This window comes from Poecile atricapillus, chromosome 9 (assembly GCF_030490865.1).
Source record: "Poecile atricapillus isolate bPoeAtr1 chromosome 9, bPoeAtr1.hap1, whole genome shotgun sequence".
Taxonomy (NCBI): Eukaryota; Metazoa; Chordata; class Aves; order Passeriformes; family Paridae; genus Poecile; species Poecile atricapillus.
The window spans coordinates 4,196,252-4,205,212 of NC_081257.1; the positions used below are offsets into that span (position 1 = coordinate 4,196,252).

Here is an 8,961-nt window from a genome sequence, read left to right on the forward strand (position 1 = left end):
CCGCCCTGGTCCAGCTAGGACTGAAAGCGGGCCAGCCACAGCAGGCCTTGGGCCACCAACAGCGTGCTCTTGGCTACAAATAACACTTGTTGCCTATGGGTAACAACCCATACAGAGGCAGTTTTCTTACTGTTTTCCCTTCAATAGGAAGGGCTGAATATTCTTCCCATGCCCACCTCATCCTTTGCTCTTTTGATTTTTATGCTGCTGGCTGCTGGCTGAATCTCTTCAAAGAGCTTTATAACTTCGCATGTTTTCCCCACCTACTAGGCCATAAAAAAAAAAAATTAAAAAAAATTTCAATTTATATTTCATTTTTAGAGTGATTGGGCCACTCAAATTTGGAGCAACTCATTTTCCATTTCCCTTTTCCTTCCTATCTACAAAAAGTTCATCTGGACATGCAAATCAAGAGAATTACTGAGATTCACCTCAAAGCCCAGAGGAGAATCTGGCACAAAATATTCTCCCTGTGTACTGCCCAGCAAGAAACATTCAGAGGAAAATACAGTGGCAGCTGAGGCTCGTGTAGCTCCCAGAATCCTGAGCCTGCAGAGGAGCCAAACACAGCCTGGTAGTGGCTGAGGGGACTTCTCCTCACAGACTCCTCTGCATGTGTGTCCCTTCCGGAGGGGAAAGCTTTTAAAGCTTTGCCTTACCTTCCTCCTGTGCTAAAATGTAAGGCTTCTCCTTACATTTACAGAGAAAATACTGAGCTACAAACAATTCTCCATTCCTCACCAAAGCTACTCAGGTGCTCGACTTCAACAGCAAAACCAAATGTGGTCAGAAATTTCCCATCAAAGCCCATTTGTAGAGAAACCTCACCATATGTCAGCAAATAATTATTAGCACCGTTCACTCAAGAGATTGCTCCTTTTTTATCCCAGAGAGAATATTAGAACCATTTGTTCTTGACAGGACTCCTTGGACAGCCCCCAGAGCTGCCTCCTCACCACGCCTTGCCTGGGCTGTTCATGCAGCCTGGTAGCACCACCTGACTTTGCCACCCTGTTCAGACCTTGGGCATGGCTGGTGCCACGGTCCCCTCTGGTGCCACGGTCCTCTCCTGGATCGTGGCGTGTCCCTGCTGCTGGAGGAGCCCTGCTCGTGCTGCTGCCTGTGTTCAACCAGGCCGGGGTGCTACTTCCCAGCCAAAGAGAGACTAAAGTCACTGCTTTGGGCAGCTCATTGGAATGAGTTTAACGCTTCCTCATCTCTATCAAAGACCACTTAAAAGCCACAAAGCAACAGCATAAAGTCACCTCATCTACAGAGGTGAGGAGGCCTGAGTGAACAGAAGGTCAGCTTTCAAGCACACTGGGTTTTTAATTTAGTGGAATCATTCAGTCTTTCACAAGCCTTACTTGTCAAACTGGACTGTGTCATGCTCCTGTCTAGCTTGTGCTAGAGAGGAGGCAGGGAGAAATTAGTTAAGGAACCAGAAACACTGGGGGTGCTTAGGCTTGGCTAACAAAGGGAGCATGGTGGCACCGGCCTACTTTGCCTGACAACTTTTGCCTGATATAATGCATCCCTTTTCCTGCTGGATAGAAGTGGACAAGGCTCCACTGAGGGCACCATGGAAATGGTTCTGATCTGTGATCCCTTCTAGATTGGGATCATGACATGGATTATCTAGAAGTGCTGGTAAATGATGGTTTGAAGACCTTGCCAGATGCTGGAGGTAAGTTCTCAATGTCCCTTTCATTGCAGAATAATCAAGAGTCAATGTGGCAAGAGCTCACTCATGTGCCATTTCCCTTAAGAGTCTGAAGATTGATGGATTGTGGAAACCTTTCAATGCTCCCTTTTGGAGCCCTGAGTGATCCCACAGCATGGCTGTGCTTGGGAGGAAGGAGCTTTTAGCTGTCAATCTTCTTCCCATGTGCAATGCCAGTGTCTCCTTCAGTGTGCTCTGTGCAGCCATGGAGAAGAGCAGAGGGAAGGGGCCAGGCCTGGAGCTGTGCCCTAGGGCCGTGCCTTGCATGGCTCCTTTGCCAGCCTCAGGGAACCTGAGCTGCTTCTGCTGCTGCTGTCAAGCCCTGGCCCTGCCTGGTGTTCAGGTCAGAGCTGCTGGCAGCTCCAGGGTTTCCTTTCTGCCCTGACTGTCCATGCATGTGGCTCCTTCCATCCCAGTGTGGGGCCACTCCAGGCACGTGGTCCTCCTGCCCCTGCTCCTGAGGGGAAGGCAGAGATGACAGAATGCCTTGGACGGTAGCAGTCACCCTGATGCACTTCATGCTCCTCCAGACTGAAGGAGAAATGGAACTGCTTTCCATTCAGGTCCTCCTACATGGACGAACCAAAACATAGAAGACGAGAAATCCCTGGAGGCATCCCGACTTCTGGACAAGATGTTGAGTGATCTGGAGACACGCCGTGGTGGGTGTAATTCCCTCAGCAGCTGGGGCCTTTCTCTGCACATCTGGACACGCTGTCCCCGGCACAGCAGGAAGGGATCCATGGCAGCCTGGCTGCCCTACTGCTGCTTTCACGGCCTGCAGGGCTGTCTCCCAGACTGGCCTGGCTGCAGCTTCTCCCCAGCCTCTGCAGGAAGGCATCTGGCATCAGCTGAAAGGGAGCCCAAACAGCAGCACGGTTCATGCACACCCTGAGATCCCCTGCAATTTCCCAGTCTCAGGGTAGTTTAGGTGTAGGTGCTGTTTGGAGGAGGAAAGGTCCTAGCTAATCCCAAACGTTGATATGATTTCCTAATCTTTATCCATGGTTTTGACCATTATTGTCGCATGATGATGCCACCTCCCTGGAAGGGGAACGGTTCTGTCTTATCCATCTGTGCCTCTTCCTTTCTCCAGAGATGAAGAAAATGGCTTTGCTGAAGGCAGTGTTTCCCGAAGGAAACAGTGGCACGTGGGCAGCCTCTGCAGAAGGAAGGGAGGCCATGCCAGGCACAGTCCCAGGAGGTAATTGCTGTGTCCCTGGGCCTGAGCCCTGCTGAGGCTTGAGCTGCCATCTCTGCTGCTTGGCAGTGCCTGCCCTTCAAGGATGTTGCACAGAGCATGGAAAGGGTGTTGAGAGTGACCAGGAGCCAGCCCAGAGCTCCCCAGGTCCCTCTGCAGCTTTGGTCATGTCCACTGACATCTGGCTCCCACAGCATCACCCAAACCCCTTGCAGTGCCCAGATCCCAAAGGCAGAAGTTGATCTCGGCACACACTGGAATGGTTCTGATCTGTGCTCCCTTCTAGATGAGGGTGCTGAGACAGCTTCTCCAGCAGCTGGGATGGAAGATGGTTTGGAACCATTAGGAGGTTCTGCAGGTAAGTTTTCAACTTCTGCTCAGAGCATAATCATTGACAACCTGCCAAGAAACAGGTGACAGCTGCTTCTGTGGCTGTTGAGTTACAGGTGTGTCTGCAGAGAGGACTTTTCCAGCTACTTTCCTGACTCCTGAACGCAAGCTCGGCTCCCATCGCAGAGGTGAGTAGTGTGTCCCTGCTGACCCCACAGGCTGAGCCCTGGTTTGTGGGACACGTTCATCTGAAATGGAAACACTTTCTGTTAAGGTCCTCCTAGAGGGAGGAACAAACCTACAGAAGATATCAAGTCCCTGGAGACATCGAAACACATGGATGTGATGCTGAGTGATCTGGACAGACGCCGTGGTGGGTGCATTTCTCTCAGCAGCTGGGGCCTTTCTCTGCACATCTGGACACGCTGTGCCTGGCACAGAGAGAAGGGATCCATGGCAGCCTGGCTGCCCCACTGCTGCTTTCACGGCCTGCAGGGCTGTTTCCCCAGCCTGGCCTGGCTGCAGCTTCTCCCCAGCCTCTGCAGGAAGGCATTTGGCATCAGTGGACAGGGAGCCCAAACTGCACCTTGGCCATGCACACTCTGAGATCCCCTGCAATTTCTCAGTCTCAGGGTAAATCAAGATGGGCAGCTTCAGGAGGAGGGAGAGTCTTGTGTCAGCACAAAGAGCCTTGGACTTTCCCTGATCAAGCAATCATGACCAAGACATGGATATGTCTTGGACAAGTATTACTTCCTGAAGAAGCCACCTCCATGATGGCCAGTAGTTCCATCCGATTCAGCTGTGCCTCTTCCTTTCTCCAGAGATGGACCAAAAGTCTTTGCAGAAGGCAGAAATTCCTGGAGAATGCCAGGGCTTCATGCCAGTTGCCTCTACACAAAGGGAGGAGATACCAGACAGTGCTACAGAAGGTATACTGCTGTGCCAGGCTCAGCCAGGCTGAGTAGTCCTGCTGGGGCCCCTCCATACAAGACACGTCCCGAAACACCCTGGGAGCGGCTGCATCGGGTGTCCATGGCGGGGAAAGGGCAGAGGAGGAGGCCAGGGCTCCAGTGTGTCCTGACAGGGCCTGGCTCTGTCCCCTTGGGCTGGGGGAGCTGTCACGAGGAAGGGACGGTCAGTGGTGGCTGTGGCTGCTCAGGGATGGCTTTGGCCTGTGTCCCAGGAAGAAGCCACTGCCCAAGCAGCTGCGCTGTCCCTGGGCTCTGCTCCCGGCCTTCTGGGCTCTGTTGGAAGGCACAGCCTGTGCCAAGGGATGGCAAGGTGCCTGCAGGCCCCAGCTCAGGGGCAAACAGAGAACGTCCTGGCCGTATGCAGCGTGCTGCCAGCTCAGCCCATGACGCCTGATCTTGCAGAGCCCGGCAGGAGTCGGTGCTCTGAAGGTTCTGCAGTGGGATTGCCTTTCCCCTGCAGTTCCCCACTCCTGGCGACTGCCCGTGCCGGAGTTGCACAATAGAGCTAGCCCGGAGCTCCTGTGCGGCCAAGAGCAGCGTCACTCACAGATGTTATGACAGAAACAGGAGTCAATGTTAAGGATCCAGTGCACCTCTCAAGAATTGTCGGCCCGCGGGACGTGCGCAAATCCTGTGTGATAGACACAGTGTTGACTGTCCTCACTGTGCAACTTGTGCTGATATGCGGCTTTTTTGGGATCCGGAAACTGTACAAGATCGGCAGGTAATTTGTTGATTTTTCTCCAGAGTTGTCTTCAAACTCTGCCCACAGCACTGGTAGCCTTACGCATAGTCATGCTGCTGTGCACTTGTTTGTAGTCAATGGTAGTCCACAGAATTCCGCTGAGAGTTCTGCTGCTGCCCAGGCCTTTCATTGCCCTCCTAACTGCTGGGCCTTGTCCTGGGGAGCCCGCTTGTGCTGCAGCCAATGCTGGCTCCCACGGAGGCTGCCTGGCCAAGAGCAGCCCCAGGAGCAGCAGGCAGAGGCAAAGCAAGGTGGGCAGGAGGAAGAGCGGGAACGAGATTGCCCTTGAAAGGAAGAAGCGCTCTGAGACCTGCTCCAGGCCAGGGACCCTGCCCAGAGCCATGCCCTGCTCGCCGGGCTCTTGAGGGGCAGCTCTCCAGCTGGGCCAAGCTGTGCCAGCAGCTGCAGCCGTGCTGGGGAGCCTTGGCCGCTCTGGGCCCTGCTGTGCAGGAGGGGCCCTGTGTGCCAGCGGCAGCTGGGGGCCTCAGCCACCTCTTCTCTCCACAGGAATTCTTCTGTAGCTCCAGCATCCTGACGAAGAATGTGCCACTCTCCATCATCCACAGGAAGCTTAGAGACTGTCTGGTTTTACTGTGCTCCTTCAGGGTCTCAGAAGCAGGAGTCACCCTGGAAAGCAGCGAACCAGCACTCCCTGCCTCCCCCACGGTCCCCCAGCCCGGCTGTGATCCCTATTTCCCCTGAGATCCGCCACCTCCTCCCCTCCCAAGCCAGCCGCCCTGCTCCAGCTAGGACTGAAAGCGGGCCAGCCACAGCAGGCCTTGGGCCACCAACAGCGTGCTCTTGGCTACAAATAACACTTGTTGCCTATGGGTAACAACCAGAGGTAGTTTTCTTACTGTTTTCCCTTCAATAGGAAGGGCTGAACATTCTTCCCATGCCCTGTCCCTTCCTTTGCTCTTTTGATTTTCACACTGCTGAGTGCTGGCTGAATATCTTCAAAACCTTCGTAACTCTGTAGGTTTTACCCCACCTACTAGGCAAAAAAAATTAAAATTAAAAAAACAAAAAAAATTTCTTCTGTTTAGGTTTCTTTTTCACTGCAGTTGGGCCACTCAAATGTGTGTACCACAGAAGGGACGAGAATGGAGGATGTACCTGACAGTGCCACAAAAGGTATATTGCTGTGCAAGGCTCAGCCAGGCTGAGTCCCCTCCATATGAGACACGTCCCGAAACACCCTGGGAGCGGCTGCATCGGGTGTCCATGGCGGGGAAAGGGCAGAGGAGGAGGCCAGGGCTCCAGTGTGTCCTGACAGGGCCTGGCTCTGTCCCCTTGGGCTGGGGGAGCTGTCACGAGGAAGGGACGGTCAGTGGTGGCTGTGGCTGCTCAGGGATGGCTTTGGCCTGTGTCCCAGGAAGAAGCCACTGCCCAAGCAGCTGCGCTGTCCCCGGGCTCTGCTCCCGGCCTTCTGGGCTCTGTTGGAAGGCACAGCCTGTGCCAAGGGATGGCAAGGTGCCTGCAGGCCCCAGCTCAGGGGCAAACAGAGAACGTCCTGGCCGTATGCAGCGTGCTGCCAGCTCAGCCCATGACGCCTGATCTTGCAGAGCCCGGCAGGAGTCGGTGCTCTGAAGGTTCTGCAGTGGGATTGCCTTTCCCCTGCAGTTCCCCACTCCTGGTGACTGCCCGTGCCGGAGTTGCACCATAGAGCTAGCCCGGAGCTCCTGTGCGGCCAAGAGCAGCGTCACTCACAGATGTTATGACAGAAACAGGAGTCAATGTTAAGGATCCAGTGCACCTCTCAAGAATTGTCGGCCCGCGGGACGTGCGCAAATCCTGTGTGATAGACACAGTGTTGACTGTCCTCACTGTGCAACTTGTGCTGATATGCGGCTTTTTTGGGATCCGGAAACTGTACAAGATCAGACGGTAATTTGTTGATTTTTCTCCAGAGTTGTCTTCAAACTCTGCCCACAGCACTGGTAGCCTGACGCATAGTCATGCTGCTGTGCACTTGTTTGTAGTCAATGGTAGTCCACAGAATTCCGCTGAGAGTTCTGCTGCTGCCCAGGCCTTTCATTGCCCTCCTAACTGCTGGGCCTTGTCCTGGGGAGCCCGCTTGTGCTGCAGCCAATGCTGGCTCCCACGGAGGCTGCCTGGCCAAGAGCAGCCCCAGGAGCAGCAGGCAGAGGCAAAGCAAGGTGGGCAGGAGGAAGAGCGGGAACGAGATTGCCCTTGAAAGGAAGAAGCGCTCTGAGACCTGCTCCAGGCCAGGGACCCTGCCCAGAGCCATGCCCTGCTCGCCGGGCTCTTGAGGGGCAGCTCTCCAGCTGGGCCAAGCTGTGCCAGCAGCTGCAGCCGTGCTGGGGAGCCTTGGCCGCTCTGGGCCCTGCTGTGCAGGAGGGGCCCTGTGTGCCAGCGGCAGCTGGGGGCCTCAGCCACCTCTTCTCTCCACAGGAACTCTTCTGTAGCTCCAGCATCCTGGCCAAGAATGTGCCACTCTCCATCATCCACAGGAAGCTTAGAGACTGTCTGGTTTTACTGTGCTCCTTCAGGGTCTCAGAAGCAGGAGTCACCCTGGAAAGCAGCGAACCAGCACTCCCTGCCTCCCCCACGGTCCCCCAGCCCGGCTGTGATCCCTATTTCCCCTGAGATCCCCCACCTCCTCCCCTCCCGAGCCGGCCGCCCTGCTCCAGCTAGGACTGAAAGCGGGCCAGCCACAGCAGGCCTTGGGCCACCAACAGCGTGCTCTTGGCTACAAATAACACTTGTTGCCTATGGGTAACAACCAGAGGTAGTTTTCTTACTGTTTTCCCTTCAATAGGAAGGGCTGAACATTCTTCCCATGCCCTGTCCCTTCCTTTGCTCTTTTGATTTTCACACTGCTGAGTGCTGGCTGAATATCTTCAAAACCTTCGTAACTCTGTAGGTTTTACCCCACCTACTAGGCAAAAAAAATTAAAATTAAAAAAACAAAAAAAATTTCTTCTGTTTAGGTTTCTTTTTCACTGCAGTTGGGCCACTCAAATGTGTGTACCACAGAAGGGACGAGAATGGAGGATGTACCTGACAGTGCCACAAAAGGTATATTGCTGTGCAAGGCTCAGCCAGGCTGAGTCCCCTCCATACGAGACACGTCCCAAAACACCCTGGGAGCGGCTGCATCGGGTGTCCATGGCGGGGAAAGGGCAGAGGAGGAGGCCAGGGCTCCAGTGTGTCCTGACAGGGCCTGGCTCTGTCCCCTTGGGCTGGGGGAGCTGTCACGAGGAAGGGACGGTCAGTGGTGGCTGTGGCTGCTCAGGGATGGCTTTGGCCTGTGTCCCAGGAAGAAGCCACTGCCCAAGCAGCTGCGCTGTCCCCGGGCTCTGCTCCCGGCCTTCTGGGCTCTGTTGGAAGGCACAGCCTGTGCCAAGGGATGGCAAGGTGCCTGCAGGCCCCAGCTCAGGGGCAAACAGAGAACGTCCTGGCCGTATGCAGCGTGCTGCCAGCTCAGCCCATGACGCCTGATCTTGCAGAGCCCGGCAGGAGTCGGTGCTCTGAAGGTTCTGCAGTGGGATTGCCTTTCCCCTGCAGTTCCCCACTCCTGGCGACTGCCCGTGCCGGAGTTGCACCATAGAGCTAGCCCGGAGCTCCTGTGCGGCCAAGAGCAGCGTCACTCACAGATGTTATGACAGAAACAGGAGTCAATGTTAAGGATCCAGTGCGCCTCTCAAGAATTGTCGGCCCGCGGGACGTGCGCAAATCCTGTGTGATAGACACAGTGTTGACTGTCCTCACTGTGCAACTTGTGCTGATATGCGGCTTTTTTGGGATCCGGAAACTGTACAAGATCAGACGGTAATTTGTTGATTTTTCTCCAGAGTTGTCTTCAAACTCTGCCCACAGCACTGGTAGCCTGACGCATAGTCATGCTGCTGTGCACTTGTTTGTAGTCAATGGTAGTCCACAGAATTCCGCTGAGAGTTCTGCTGCTGCCCAGGCCTTTCATTGCCCTCCTAACTGCTGGGCCTTGTCCTGGGGAGCCCGCTTG

The 8,961-nt window shown here is 54.8% G+C and overlaps 1 long non-coding RNA gene across 1 annotated transcript; it reads left to right on the forward strand.

The window, feature by feature from the left end:
* The first annotated feature begins 2,774 nt into the window (after nucleotides 1-2,774).
* Nucleotides 2,775-3,384, forward strand: LOC131582052 (uncharacterized). Its single transcript, XR_009278260.1, has 3 exons — nucleotides 2,775-2,927; nucleotides 3,211-3,282; nucleotides 3,365-3,384. It is a non-coding gene; the product is annotated as an uncharacterized LOC131582052 (long non-coding RNA).
* The last annotated feature ends 5,577 nt before the right edge of the window (nucleotides 3,385-8,961 follow it).